Raw genomic sequence first — 16,577 nt, 5'->3', positions numbered from 1 at the left:
CGTGTCCGGTTGTACTTATGCACCGAAGGTTTGTTAATGTAGCTATAGTGATCAGAACAATAGGGTTCAGATAAATAGGTTCTTTATAGATAATGACCACAGAGGTTCCCCTGCTGAATGGAGGTAGATGTGATTCAATTAGCAGTCAGGCAGATTTAGCCAGCAATACCATAGCCTTCCACTATAGCACTGAAATGTACCGTGGTCAGCTCTCCCTAGCTATGCAGCAGTAAGCTAATATGTGGATAGGGAACCTCTAAGGAAGATTTAGGTGTTGTGGGAAGTGTTGACTCAGCAGCTGGGGCTCCTGATGGTGCTGAGATACTGTGGTAAGGGCTCCATATAAATACCTAGCAGGAAAGATTGTAAATCAGTGTCCTAGTAAAGCAGGCGGTGATTGCTATGCTGCTTGAGGAAGCTTTCTCTGAGGGCAGGTTTGGGTTCTTGCATCTCCCTTAGAACCACCTGGTACTGGCCATTGTTGGAGATGGGATGCTGGGCTAGATGGACCTTGATCTGATCCAGCATGGTAATTCCTACGGTCCTGGTGCTTGGCTGGCTGCTTTCCCTTTGGTTCCCAGTTTGCTGCTATTCCCTGCCCAGCCATTAAGTGTGCTCTGACCTGCAGTGGTGTTGGGCTGCTCTGTACTTCCCCACAGCCTGTGATGCAGGCCCTGCAGTGCAACTCAGAGCACAGGCGGGTTCCATCCCAGAGAAGACGGGTCTGACATCAAGAGGAAGGAAGAAAATATTATATTGAGAATATATTGATGATGAAATGCTAAGGGAAATTAGAGAGGCTATCAAAAGTAAGAACCCAATAATAGTGGGGGATTTCAATTATCCCCATATTGACTGGGAACATTTCACTTCAGGACGAAATGCAGAGATAAAATTTCTCGATAGTTTAAATGACTGCTTCATGGAGCAGCTGGTACGGGAACCCACAAGGGGAGAGGCAACTCTAGATTTAATCCTGAGTGGAGTGCAGGAGCTGGTCGAAGAGGTAACTATAGCAGGACCGCTTGGAAATAGTGACCATAATATAATAGCATTCAACATCCCTGTGGTGGGAAGAACATCTCAACAGCCCAACACTGTGGCATTTAATTTCAAAAGGGGGAACTATGCAAAAATGAGAGGGTTAGTTAAACAGAAGTTAAAAGGTACAGTGACTAAAGTGAAATCCCTGCAAGCTGCATGGGCGCTTTTAAAAGACACCGTAATAGACACCAACTTCAATGTATACCCCAAATTAAGAAACATAGTAAAAGAACTAAAAAAGAGCCACCGTGGCTTAACAACCATGTAAAAGAAGCAGTGAGAGATAAAAAGACTTCCTTTAAAAAGTGGAAGTCAAATCCTAGTGAAGTAAATAGAAAGGAGCATAAACACTGCCAAATTAAGTGCAAGAGTGTAATAAGAAAAGCCAAAGAGGAGTTTGAAGAACGGCTAGCCAAAAACTCCAAAGGTAATAACAAAATGTTTTTTAAGTACATCGGAAGCAGGAAGCCTGCTAAACAACCAGTGGGGCCCCTTGATGATCGAGATACAAAAGGAGCGCTTAAAGACGATAAAGTCATTGCGGAGAAACTAAATGGATTCTTTGCTTCAGTCTTCACGGCTGAGGATGTTAGGGAGATTCCCAAACCTGAGCTGGCTTTTGTGGATGACAAATCTGAGGAACTGTCACAGATTGAAGTGTCACTAGAGGAGGTTTTGGAATTAATTGATAACTCAACATTAACAAGTCACCGGGACCAGATGGCATTCACCCAAGAGTTCTGAAAGAACTCAAATGTGAAGTTGCAGAACTATTAACTAAGGTTTGTAATCTGTCCTTTAAATTGGCTTCAGTACCCAATGCCTGGAAGTTAGCTAATGTAACACCAATATTTAAAAAGGGCTCTAGAGGTGATCCCGGCAATTACAGACCGGTAAATCTAACGTCGGTACTGGGCAAATTAGTCGAAACAATAGTTAAGAATAAAATTGTCAGACACATAGAAAAACATAAACTGTTGAGCAATAGTCAACATGGTTTCTGTAAAGGGAAATCGTGTCATACTAATCTATTAGAGTTCTTTGAAGGGGTCAACAACCATGTGGACAAGGAGGATCCAGTGGACATAGTGTACTTAGATTTCCAGAAAGCCTTTGACAAGGTCCCTCACCAAAGGCTGTTACATAAATTAAGCTGTCATGGGATAAAAGAGAAGGTCCTTTCATGGACTGAGAACTGGTTAACAGACAGGGAACAAAGGGTAGGAATTCATGGTAAATTCTCCAAATGGAGAGGGGTAACTAGAGGTGTTCCCCAAGGGTCAGTCCTAGAACCAATCCTATTCAATTTATTCATAAATGATCTGGAGAAAGGGGTAAACAGTGAGGTGGCAAAGTTTGCAGATGATACTAAAGGTGGGTGGGTTGGGAAGTGGCCCGGGGTAGCCGACCCCTGTCTGGCTACAACGTTGACAGTGAGTGAGTCAGCGTGTTGCGGTCAGGATCCCCGCTGACCCAGTGGCAGACCGCGCTGCCGCTGCTAGGGCCCTGAGCTGGGACGCAGTGGAGTTGGTGGGCCTGTGTCCCCTTCGCCACCCCAATCTGTGGGTGGCAGTCTCCCCCTCTCTTAGGCAAGAAGCCAGCGCTTGTTGGCCCTCCACCAGAGCTAGGAGGCCGACTGCAGCCCAGCCTGAGTACAGGCCTGAGCCCTCAGACTCTCTACTGCCCTGCCCCGACCAGGGGCTGGGGCTCCATAACTGTGTTTATTGTTCGGCCCTGACCACAGGCCCAAGCTCTTGTCTCCCATCACCCCGTTGATTCCCCACGTCAGTTGACCCCAGAGACATAGTGGGGTGGATTGGCCGTCCACAGACCAGGAGGGGGAGGAGCCATGGACTACAGGCAGGATAGGCAAGGGGGGCAGAGGATCCTGCCTGCCTAGTGGAACACCCAAGGGACGGGTGAGCTAGTGAGGACCATGGTGGTTAGGATGCTTCACTGATTTGCACGATCTGAGCTCTCCTGTGCTTTACATGATTAAATATATAAAGCTGTTAGATGGTGCAAACTATGTGTGTTGACTGCTTCACAATCACTGCGTGCCCCCTGAGAGAGTTAAACTGTAACCAGAAGCTTCCCACCTGTTGGGTGGAGTTCTGCGCGAGGTGGGTATTTAAGTTCCGGGGAGACTGAAAGATCAGCGCTGCGCCCACGGGGGCTAGACAGCTGGTTCCATCACTTGGAAGGGTGGGGATGCCAGGTAGAAGGTCTATGCCCTGAGTGTGTGCTGAGGCACCCTGAGACTGACATAGTGGCTTGATTCTGTTCAGGCACCAGGAACACCCTTGGGGCCCTGAACAGAAGCTTGGATTCCCATCACAGCAGTCTCACTGGGTGGCCAGGAAGGAGCACTCGCTACGATCTGTGACATCGACACAGAACAAAAGCTCCACAAGCACTTCTCTGGAGGAACTGGGTTCAGTGCTTCTGAACACCACCAAGAGAGGATCTGAGACCGGCAGGTACTCTGCCAGGAAGTGAGCCCCCTCCACAGGGAACTCTACCCACAAACCTGCCAGACATGAGAACATGGCCTGGAGGACTGATCAGAGCCTCTTAAAGAGGCTATTTAAATGCAATTGCTAAGGGGACATAGTGATGTATGTAGTTTATTTGAATGGTTGTGTGTTTACACATTGTCTTATAATTTAAGATTTAATCTTTTATTGTAAAGAACGAGAGAAAACCAGGAGGTGTTGCAGGGGGAGCTTTCTAAATGTACAAACCTCCCAGTCAGGGAGTTCACTACCTGCTGCTTAAGGTTCTTTGTGTGTGTGTCCTCGCACCATAGGTCTATTCCTAGCTCTGCCAATGACCTGCTGTGTGACCCTCCTTGGGTGAGTGAGTTCACCTCTCTCTCTGCTCTCTCCCCATAGAATGTAAGCTTCTGAAGGTGGGGATTGTCTCTGATTCATGGAGTATGAGGCCAGAAGGGACCATTAGAGCATCTTGCCTGACTTCCTGTATATTACAGGCCATTGAATTTCACTAAGTTACCCCACAATTAAGCCAAATAACTTGTGTTTGACTAAAGCATCTCCTGCAGAAAGGCAGCCAATCCTGATCTGAAGCAATCCAGAGTGGAGAATCCACCCATTTCTTTGCTAGTTTGTTCCAATGCTTGATCCCCCTCAGGGTTAAAAAACGTGTGCCTTATTTCCAGTTTGAATTTGTCTGGCTTCAACTTCCAGCTGTTGGTTCTTGTTCTTGGCCACTGTCGGAAGACAGGATACTGGGCTAGATGGACCTTTGATCTGACCCAGTATGGCCGTTCTTATGTTCTGCCTTTCTGTGCTAGATTAAAGAGCCCTTGCTATGACGTTATTGATATAATCTGGGACCATATAGAACATGGTTGCAACCAAGGTCCTGTAGTGGCACCAAATCTTATGTAAAGGGGGTCATATAAGGTGTCTAAGATCAGGTTATGGGTTGCTGGTTATGATTATGCTGTCTGTTGTATGCATGTGTCATTTTTGTAGTTGAAGTTATGAATATTGGCTCTATACTATCTGTACTTCAAACTTGTGCCCTGCTTCTGGGAGACATCCCAGACAAATTGGTGTTAGCTCTGTCTAGCCTGCTTGATGGCCCATTAAGGACCATCAGCTATACAATTGAACCATTGAGAGGAGGCAAATACGCCTTGTAACTCAGCAAAGTATGCAGGGACTTGCCCATGTGACTCCAGACTCCATTTTGCTGTAATTTTCCACAGTAAGGACAAAGAGGTTCTTACACCTGGAAAAAAACTATAAAAGGCTGATGCCTCATCTTCATCTTGTCTTCAATCCTGCTTCTTACCTCTGGAGGGACTTTGCTACAAACTGAAGCTCTGAACAAAGGACTGAATGACCCATCCCAGTGGGGGATGTTCCAGAGACTTGATTTGAACCTGCAGTTTACTCCATCACTGCTACAAGCCTGAACTAAGAACTTTGCCATTACTGTATGTAATTGATTCCATTTAACCAATTCTAGCTCTCATCTATATCTTTTTCCTTTTATGAATAAACCTTTAGATTTTAGATTCTAAAGGATTAACAGCGTGATTTGTGGGTAAGATCTGATGTGTATATTGACCTGGGTCTGGGGCTTGATTCTTTGGAATCGAGAGAACCATTTTCTTTTATTGGGGTGTTGGTTTTCATAACCATTCATCCCCAGGACGAGTGGCACTGGTGGTGATACTGGGAGACTGGAGTGTCTAAGGAAATTGCTTGTGAGACTTGTGGTTAGACAGTGGGGTGAAACCGAAGTCTTCTTTGTCTGGCTGGTTTGGTTTGCCTTAGAGGTGGAAAACCCCCAGCCTTGGGCTGTAACTGCCCTGTTTAAGCAATTGGTCCTGAATTGGCACTCTCAGTTGGGTCCCGCCAGAACTGCATCGTCACACTTGCTACCAAATATTTTCTCCCCATGTAGGTGCTTATGCACTAATCAAGTCACCTCTCACTTTTCTTCTAGATAAGCTGAACAGCTGGAGTTTCTCCCTGTAAGGCATTTTCCCCCAGTGTTCCAATCATTTTTGTGGCTTTTTTCTGCCCCCTCTCCAGTTTCTAACAGCCTTTTGAAAATGTGGACACCACAACAGTATGTAGCATTCCCGTATCAGTCTCACCAATGCCGTTTACCAAGGTGCGGCACCTCCCTGCTCCTACTCGCTACTCACGTTGCTCATCCGCTAGGATCCCTACATCCTAGTAAGAGTCACGGGCTTCCATTATACAGATCCCATTCTGTAGGTAGAGCCGGCCTTCCTTGTTCCTCCAAGTGTAACTTTGGCTGTATGAAAACGCATGTTGTTTGAAGGGGCCCAGCTTACCAAGCGATCCTAACTGCACTGGCCTCAACGTTACATACCACTCCGCCCATCTTTGTGTCACCTGCAAATTTTATTAGCAGTGGCTATACATTTACTTTCAGATCGTTGATGAAAGAGTTGAATAGCATCAGGTCTAGTACCGATCCCTGCACAACCCTCCTAGAAACACCCTGTTCAGTGATGATTCCCCTTTGACAGTTGCTTCTTGAGATCTGTCACATGGCTAGTTCTTGATCCACTTGGTGTGTGCTCTATGGATACTGTATAATACTAATTTTAATTAGAATAGTGTGTCAAACACCTTACAAAAGCTTAAGTATGTTACATCGATGCAGTTACCTTTTTCAACTAAACTTGGAATGAATGAAATCAGGTTTGTGTGACAAGACCTATTTTCCATAAAACTATGTGGACTGGCATTAATTGTAGTCCTATCCTTTAATTCTTTCTGTTGAATTCTGTATCAGCTTTTCCATTATTTTGCCTGAAGTTGATGTCAGGCTAACTGGCCTATAATTACCAGGGTCATCCCACTTGTCTTTTTTGAATATTGGCACATTAACACTCTTCCAATCTTCTGGAATTTCCCCAGAATTCCAAGATTTATTAAAATTTAACATCATCGGGCCAGAGGTCTCCTCATCAATACAATTCCAGTGTTTAATCACCCTGACAGTTAGGAACTTTTTCCTAATGTCCAACCTAAACCTCCCTTGCTGCAGTTTAAGCCCATTGCTTCTTGTTCTATCCTTAGAGGCTAAGATGAACAAGTTTTCTCCCTCCTCCTTTTGACACCCTTTTAGATGCCTGAAAACTGCTATCATGTCCCCTCTCAGTCTTCTCTTTTCCAAACTAAACAAACCCAATTCTTTCAGCCTTCCTTCATAGGTCATGTTCTCTGGACCTTTAATCATTCTTGTTGCTCTTCTCTGGACCCTCTCCAATTTTTCCACATCTTTCTTGAAATGCAGTGCCCAGAACTGGACACAATACTCCAGTTGAGGCCTAACCAGCGCAGAGTAGAGCGGAAGAATGACTTCTCGTGTCTTGCTCACAACACACCTGCTAATGCATCCCAGAATCATGTTTGCTTTTTTTGCAACAGCATCACACTGTTGACTCATATTTAGTTTGTGGTCCACTATAACCCCTAGATCCCTTTCTGCCGTACTCCTTCCTAGACAGTCTCTTCCCATCTGTATGTGTGAAACTGATTGTTCCTTCCTAAGTGGAGCACTTTGCATTTGTCTTTATTAAACTTCATCCTGTTTACCTCAGACCATTCCTCCAATTTGTCCAGATCATTTTGAATTATGAACCTATCTTCCAATGCAGTTGCAATCCCTCCCAGTTTGGTATAATCTGCAAACTTAATAAGCGTACTTTCTATGCCAATATCTCCCAATCCCCCTGCCCTCCTTTCAGACAAGATGAGGAAGTGTCTTCTCCCAGCTAGAGCAAACCTGTCGTCCCAAAGTGTTTTACTTTGAATAGCTGATGCTTGAGTGCTGGTCACCCACTGTTGTCTCAGGCCTGGCAGAGACATGACCCAACCCCACTACCTCCTGTGGGAGCCACATACATAGAGGCTTTCCATAACACAGTAGGATACAATTTCATAGTCTTCCACAATTCAGAAGTGCTGCAGACAGAACCCCCAGTTCGTCCCAGTCAAACACTGACATTTTGTTGACGGCTAATTTTTATTTCAGCCCATCCCGTTGTCAAAATATCTTCAGGTCAGGCCACTCAGGTTTAACCAATATTGGCGCCATATGCAAAGTTATCCTAAGTCTTCCTCCAAGCAAAAGTTCTGCTGGAGACAGTTTCAGACGTACGCAGTGTTGACTGATGTGCCAGGAGAGCTTTATGTGGGTGTACTGCGTTTGGCAGAAGTCTTTTTAAAGTCTGCCCTGCTTTTTCTATCACCCCGTTGCTCTGGGGTAATCTGAGCTACTAGTACAATGGTCAAAATCAAAGCCCCATGCAAACGCTAGAAATCTTTCAGAGGGAAATTGGGGCCCTTTCATATTCAGCGTTCTCTGCCTTGAAATGAACATCAAAAGCCTCCTTCACTTTGGTGTATCCTCATCAGAGAGGTGTAGCGCAGCATCAACCATGGGAAATATCAAGGCATTTAATTGGTGCTTTCTCTGTTAAATCAGAAGCTATCTGTGATCACTCAACTCTCTGGATCCAACCAGGCCAGCTGCTTGCGCTGCCAAAATCAAACTTCTCTAGCAGAGCCAGCTTGCTCTGACCTCCATTGCTGTGCTGAGATAGGACTCTGCCTCCTTCCTGTTGCGGCTTCCACAGGTCTCCTCCCTGATATGCCACTTTCCTCCTCTGGCAGGCTAGGGTCTCTTTTCTTTCCTCTTCCTTTAGAGAGAGCTATTCACTCACCGCTGACACTAGCTAGCATGAGGACAGGAACCCAAAGAGCCATGCCTTAAACAGCAACTAGAGACCTCCCGGAGGGGGAAGGTCCTCTGTTTATTATTCATCCTGCTGCAACACACCCTGGTCCTTTCTGGTAACTATAACCACTCTGCAGAACCCAGGTGTCTTCTGGATGCCTAGCATGGTTCCTATGGGCCCTTGAAATAACGTATGCGAAATGTCAGGATAAAAGACCACGCTTTCGGTTAAGGGATGCTGGGTTTCCATGAAAGGTGCAGCAAGGAAAGGAGAAGCACAGGGGAGACGCGGACAGAGCCTTCCTGCAGTAAAGCTGAGGGTAGACTGGAACCCCTACTGTCCCATCCCCAAACACTGCCCTGGAAAGCATGCTGGGAAGCACTGCAGCCTCTGGATAAGCAGGCTAGAAAGCGCTGCAGCACTTTGTACAATCAGCCTCGTTCCTTTGGGCTGGTTAATTACATTTCCCATCAGGAAATACAAGCTGGGACCGGCAGACGATGAACTCCCATATTGATGTGTTCCCTTGAGTCCCTGGGCTGCTGCCAGAATCTACCACCCACGGGTAAGAAATGGCTTCTCCCCAACTTGGCCTGTCACACTGGGGAGAAGGAGTCTGTCAGGCTGCAGCAGGAGGCTTTTAGTTCAGCATCTCGCAGGCTGACAGAGTCTAACCAAACAGCTTCTGTCTATGACTTAATTACAGCTCCATGCTTGGCAGAGGGATCGCTGTTCTATCTACATCTCTATCTGTCTGGCAGGCCCAGCTGCAACGTGTTTATGCCCGAGACCAGGCTTCAGATCCCCAAGTGGGTGGCGGCTTGGAGTGCTGTGGGGCATCATATTTATCCAGCACTGCCAACCCCACATGTTCAAATGTCATGAGTCAGGCCTCAAAAACTCATGAGACTGGCTTAAGAATCAGGCGGTTTTTTTCCTCTTTTTAATATGTCTGGAATTTTTTCTTTGCTTTCTGGTTTCTGAGCCTCTAGGTTCCGCTCGAGTCATGTTCGCACAATTTCCAACCGCAGCCTTGAGAACGAGACACGTTGCGTGTTTCTAAAACAATGAAAGCGAAAATCCTCATGTAACCACGGGACTCCTTGAGCTGGGACTTTAAGGAAACCACTAAATATCGCAAGACTGTTGGCAACGTGGGTCATCTTCAGCAAAAGCTGGGCAAGGTCTTTAGACAATAAGCTACTTGAGGTAGTGGACTTGGGTTCCTCTGGTTTGCACAGCACTGAGCATTGTGTTGGTGCTTAATGTAGAATAATCAATAGGTTTCTTATGGTACATACACTCCAGTTTTCAACCTCGGCTCTCAGAACCCATTTAGGGGCAGCCAGGACCCTGACTCTCAGTTCCTAGCATTAGCCAGCAGCAGGCCAGGGCCAGGCCTTCTTGGTTAATAGCCTTTGCTGGTGGAGGACATGCCAAGAGGTGACATGTAGGACACCACGCTGCCCGGAACAGAACTTTATCACATGATATACTCAGGCTCTAGCGTTTGATCAGTCTGACCCTGTATTACATTGGTGAACCCCTGGTGCCACACCAAACTACATCCCTCCTGAAACCTAACCCTCATTCCTCCAGTTCCACTCATCATCTGACATGTTTGCACAAGACCCTACCTCATTGTGGGCCCTTCCTTTTTCCTCATCGTGTTGTATTAAGGACCCATTCCTGCATTTTTACTGGTGGTTGGGCTGTCCATTATGCTTCCCCAGCTGCTCAATAACCCTTTGGTGTATCAGGCAATGTATTGGCTAGCGGACGCATGGGTTTTTATTATATACCGCATGTCGCTGTTCTGTGAGCATTGCCTTCTGAAGGGGTTACGTATATAAGAGCTCAGTGTGCTACCAATGCTGACAATAATATCTACGCCTGTGCTAGCCTACTGAATGAAGGAACTTTTAATAAATGAAAACTGATTCCACTCTGTCTAATCCCTGAGCTGAAACTGTCAGCATAGGGAGTCAAGGTGAGGGTGCCTTTTCTACCACAGAGAATATGGGGAAAAGGAGGGCAGAGATAGAGCCATTCTTTAATCACAGATGTTTATTACTCCAGCAGAAACACAAAGCTACATAGAATCCAGTCCCACAAATATAAAATTAACCTGGCACACACAAAATGAATTAAAAACTGGCCAACTGATAGATCTCAAAATGTAACTGTAAATGGGGAATTGTCAAGCAGGTGTGTTTCCAGTGGGGTCCCACAGGGATCGGTCTTGGCCCTACACTATATAACATTTTTATCAGTGACATGAAAAAGAAAACATAAAATCATCACTCATAAAGTTTGCAGATGAACCAAAAATTGGTAGAGTGGTAAATAATGAAGGGGACAGGTCACTGATACAGAGTAATCTGAATTTCTTGATAAACTAGGTTCAAGCAAACAATATGTATTTTTAATGTGACTAAATGTAAACCTATATATCTAGGAACAAAGAATGCAGGCTATACTTACTGGATGGGGGACTCTATCCTGAGAAACAGTGACCCTGAAAAAGATTTGGGTGTCATGATGGATAATCAGCTGAACATGAGCTCCCAGTGTGTCGCTGTGGCCAAAAGAGTTAATATGATCCTATGATGCATAAACCGGAGAATATCATGTAGGAGCAGAGGGATTATTTTACCTCTGTATTTGACACTGGTGCAACCCCTATTGGAATACGGTCTAGTTCTGTTGCCCACAATTCAAGAAGAATGTTGATAAATTGCAAAGAGTTCAGAGAAGAGCTACCAGGATGATTAAAAGGATTAGAAAACAGGTCTTTATTGATACACTTCAGGATCTCAATCTATTTAGTTTATCAAAAGAGAAGATTAAGGGGTGACTTGATTACAGTCTATACGTATCTACATGGGGAACAAATATTTAATAATGGGCTCTCCAATCTAGCAGAGAAAGGTATAATGCAATCCAATGGCTGGAAGTTGAGGTTAGACGAGCTGAGACTGGAAATAAGGCATTCATTTTTGTCAGTGAGGGTAACTAACTATTGGAACAGTTTACCAAGGGTCATGGTGGATTTTCCATCATTGACAGCTTTTAAATCAAGATTGAATGTCTTTCTAAAAGATCTGCTCCAGGAATAGTTTTGAGAAAGTTCTCTGGCCTGTTTTATACAGGAGGTCAGATTAGTTTGTCATAATGGTCCCTTGCAGCCTTGGAATCTATGAATCAAAATATTATTAGTTCCCCTAAAAAAGCCAGAAAGTCTTTTTTCCAGATAAGAAAGCCCCTGTGTATTGGCCTTCAGCAGGTTCCACCATCCCCGGGCATATCCCCACACTATCTCTGCTGCTTGTGCTAGTACTGCCCAGCAGGTAGAAAAGTCTATATTAGGGCATGGCTACACTTGCAGATGTAGAGCACTGGGAGTTAAACCAGCCTTCGGAGACCGCAGCAGGGAAAACGCTGCCGTGTGTTTACACTGTCAGCTGCAAGCACACTGACATGGCCACATTAGCAGCTCTTGCAATGCCACAAAGAGCAGTGCATTGTGGTAGCTATCCCAGTGTGCAAGTGTCTGAAGCGTGCTTTTCAAATGGGGGGGGGGTGGAGTGTGACAGGAAGTGTGTTGTGTGTATGTGGGGGCAGAGAGAGAGAGTGGGTTTTGGGGGGGCTGAGAGCGTGTCAGCATGCTGTCTTGTAAATTCAGACAGCAGCAGATCCCCTCCCCCCCCACACTCACTAATGGCTTGCTTTGTCCTGGAGCAGATAAGCATGCCGGCTGTCAGAAACGGAGCTTTGAAAGGGCATATCCGCATTCCTGTAGCCAATTTCAAACAATGAGAAGAGTGGCCACTTGACTTCAGGGGATTATGGGACGTTTCTGGAGGCCAATCACAGCACAGTAATGCAACACTGCATTCACACTGATGCCTGGGCGTTTCAGCCGTGGTGCAGCAAGCTTTATGCTTCTCATGGAGGTGGATTACCAGGAGTGCTCCAGCTGCACAGTCCAGGTGCTCTACGTGCCTTGCCAGTATGGACACATTGGGTGTTATGTCCTAGGGGCAGCCGGTGTAGGAAGCAATCACTCGAGGCCAGAGAGCAGACAGCTAACCAAAACCTCCATTTTATTTACAGAAACAGAGAGCTCACTCAGCCGGTTGAAACCGGCTGAGCTATCCCTTAATAGTCTAACTCAGTTGCCATAGTAACAAAACCCATGACAACCAAATACACAACATTGGGAGTTAAGGTTCCCGGGGCTGCTTTAATGCGCTCTAACTTGCAAGTGTGGCCAAGCCCTTATATAGGGCCCTTGGCTCCTCCCATTCCCAGCATTCCTTGCTAAAAGGAACTTAGTAGGCAGACTTTTCCTTTCCCCATGTTTCAATGGGAGTAGCCTGGTTTATATCATGCTCTGAGTCTACTGCTGAACCGATGACAAACTTCAGGATCTATTTCCTGGTTTTCCCTGAAAGGTAAAACTAAGGAAAAAGGAGTCCTGACCGCCTCCTCCCAGGGGTCTAACTGCAGGGCTTTAATAATAATGATTAGAGAGAATAAGTCCAGCTTCTTAAAGAGCATGGACTCCTCTTCCGATAGGTCCTTCCTTTTCTTCATGATAGCTCACTCTCTCACAAGCTGGGTACTGGATGGTTGCTGTGGCTGGCATGTCTGGATCCCCGCGCAATCTGCACAATGTCCTGCTTGGTTTGAAAAGTCACCGCAAGTCCAAATCCATCTTGAAAATGTGCAGATTGAACAATATGAGCAGAAACATCTGGCACATAGCCTGCAAAAGCTACCAACGCATGTTTCACCCTATTATTTGCTAGTGTAAATCCTTCACCAGCAAGGTTTGAATTCATTACCTTCAGCCCCAAAACATAGACCTCTTTCACTTGAACTGAAGGAGTCACTCTATTAGCTGGAAGCAGTAGTTGGCTGTTATCTGTATGGAATAGCTGCTAGAAGCAACACACACTTTACAAGTGCATGACACTGGCTGGTTGGTATTTCAAGGAGTGGGGGAGAGGCTGAAGAAATCTCCCTTTATAAGCAACGAGATCAATAGGTGTGTAATTAAAAGGCATTTGAGCTGCAAAATTCAGGCCTGGGATCCAGGTTTCAAACTCTCCAGGGCTGCAGGAGGCATTTGGATCCAAAGTCCAGTTCAGCCTGTGAGAGAGCCCAAGCCCAAAATTTGTATCCTGATCCCAGTTCGGAAAACCATCTGCAGCCCAGTTTCAGGTGTGTTTGGATTGGCTGTGTTGGAATCCATGTGGATAACCAAAAGCATCAAAAATGTCCTGAAAGCTCCTTTTACCCATTAGCAGAATGAAGCCTTGACATGCTGCCATTGCTCCAGGACCAGCTTGAGAACATTTCTATGGTCCACTTGTACTGGTAGGAAGAGGCTGAAATGGGAGCCCGTTCCTCACACGCCTTGGAAAATCTCAAATAATCAAGGCTCTGTGGCTGGGCAGTGATTCAGTGGTGTGGCCAAATCCAGGCCTGGCACTATTGTGAAGAGTTATTTTTAGCAGAATGTTATTTAGCATTTCATGTTAATACACCTGGCACATCTTTACTTTCTCACTCTCACTGAGGGCTGTGGCTCCTTCCCCTGTGGATCAGCAGAGTCCTTTCTACTCTAAATCTCCATCCTAAATATTGCTAGTAGTGTGCTTAACTGTGCTGCTCTCCACCCGCAAAGAGAAACCCTAAGCTCTCAGTGTGCATGGAGTTTAATTTTGTTTAAATAATAAGAAAGGACAAATGCAAAGTCTCCCTGAGTGAGAACTTTGAGTGTGTGTGTCGGGATGGGATGAGGGGGCTCTTTAAAGTGCAAGTGATGAGGTTTGGTGGTGGATATATAACCCGGTGGCAGGCATGTGTTATGAGTCTCCCTCATGCTTCAGGGTGTCAGATCTTCACCTGCATGGTCAGGAAGGAATTTTCCCTTGCGTGCCACACACTGTGGTACCACACAAATTGGACAGGCAGACTCCTTGGGCATTTAAGGATACAGAAAATAAGGTCCTAACAGTTACATGCTGGTTGCTAAACGCAGGCCCCATTCACACTGAGTCAGCAGGATTAAAACTGTGTTAAAAGGGTCCATCTAAGATGGTTAAAAAATAAGACTAGATAAGGTCTAAAGACCCTGATAAGGAAGGACTTAGAGTTTTTGAGTGTGTAGCTGATCCAAACCCGTACCAGTTGAAGTTCATGTGATGCTGTAGCTGACAATGACTGTATTAATACTATGTAGAAGCATTGTTACTGGGGTGTGTGTGTGCAGGGTAGAAAGGCAAGCTCTCTTTTCAAAGGAAAGCTGTTGATAACAAGAAATGTTAATACTACTGATTTGCAGATTGCACTCGGTGAGGACATGAACCCAATGGCAAGGACTTGTGTACACAGTGAGTTGCATCTGGTTAACTCCTTGAGTTCCTGTTTAGCTTAACCCAGGATTAATGCCAGAATAAATGTGTCCACACATGGCGTTAATCAGGAACAACTCCATGTGTAGACAAGCCTGAAACCATCCTGCATTTATACAGCATGTGCCATTTCAACGGCTTCCAGGCTTCTCCAGGCACTATGTGATTATTCAGACCTCTCCCCTGACATGCTGCCTGCAGTAGGATAGAACTTAGCAGCTGTTGCCAGCACACAGCAATTCTATGGAACAGCCGAGGACAGGAAGTGACAAAGAATGCCCTGTCTAGTGTAAACTGCAAGGGGATTTTAGGTAGATAGAATGATCTTATATTGTGTCCCTTACACTGTAAGCTGTTTGGAGCAGGGGCTCTTGAGGTCTGTGCTTTGGGTTGTGCTGAGCACCATGACGGGTTAAACAAATAATTTCTGTTAATAAGAAGTTAATTCTTGATCTGGAACCTGGCCAGCTCAGCAGGTTCTGCCACTCCTGCTCTTCTGAAAAACACCATGAGATATTTGGGGTCAATGAAGTGCAGAGGAGTTACAGCTCCGCTTCCAAAGACAGCACCTCTAGTGCCCCCTAGCACCACCCTGGGGCATTGCCGCAGGGGGACAAGCGGCACAGTGTCCTAGCGAGTGAGTGGTTTTTCAGTGCATGGTAAGGACGATTATGCAGGCGTGGCTTGTTTCAGCAATGCTCCTGGGCAGGGGTTGGGACAGCCCAATAAGAAAAAACCATGTCGAAAGAGCCAAGATTTCCCATTAGATAAAGCCTAGACTGTGCTAAAGAGCAAAATGACACCGAGATGAGACTGCTCCGTTCATTCAGAGGCCTTCTGTTGCCCAGAGGTCAAGGGTAGAGGTCGAGGCAGAGACAGATGGATCCTGGAAGTGAATGTCTGGCTGCGAAGATAGTGTCGCCAGGAGGGCTTTGTTCTCCTTGACCATGATGCTGTTCCAGGAAGAAGGATGCTAAGCAGAGATGGGGTCCACCTATTGAGGAAGGGGAAGAGCATATTTGGATACAGACTGGCTAACCAAGCAAGGAGAGATTTAAACTAGGTTCAACAAGGCAGGTGACAAAAGCCTACAGGTACGTCAAAAACATGGAGACCTGGGAGAAGGGTTGGAATCTGGGGGGAGCATGGGCTGTGATAGCAGGTCTAAGGGAGAGACAAGAAAGAACATGAGGGGAAATCAAATCAGTATCTTAGATGTTTGTATACTAGCAGGAAGAACTTAAAATGCTAGTTAATAAACACAACTATGATACAGTTGCCATCACGTGGTGGGATAATACGCATGACTGGAATATTGGTACAGAAGGGTACAGATTGCTCAGGAAGGATAGGCAGGGGAAAAAAGGGAGGATGTGTTGCTTTATATAAAAAATGTGTACACTTGGACTGAGCAGGTATAGATGGAAACAGGAGACAGATTTATTGAAAGTCTCTGGGTAAAGATAAGAGGGGTAAATAAGGGTGATGTCATGGTAGGGGTCTACTACAGACCACCTAACCAGGAAGAAGAGGTGGATGATATTTTTTTAAACAACTAACAAAATCATCCAAAGCACAGGACTTGGTGGTGATGGGCGACTTCAGCTACCCAGACATCTGTTGGGAAAATAACACAGCAGGGCACAGAATATCCAAGAAGTTATTGAAATGTATTGGAGACAATATTTTTTTTTTCAGAAGGTGGAGACAGCTACCAGGGGAGAGGCTGCTCTAGATTTGATTTTGACAAATAGGAAGGAACTGGTTGAGAATTTGAAAGCGGAAGGCAGCCTGTGTGAAAGTGATCAAGAAATGGTAGAGCTCATATTCTAAGGAATGGTAGGAAGGAA

Source organism: Mauremys mutica, chromosome 1, assembly GCF_020497125.1.
Source record: "Mauremys mutica isolate MM-2020 ecotype Southern chromosome 1, ASM2049712v1, whole genome shotgun sequence".
Classification (NCBI taxonomy): domain Eukaryota; kingdom Metazoa; phylum Chordata; order Testudines; family Geoemydidae; genus Mauremys; species Mauremys mutica.
Note: the sequence above shows the minus strand (reverse complement) of the source record.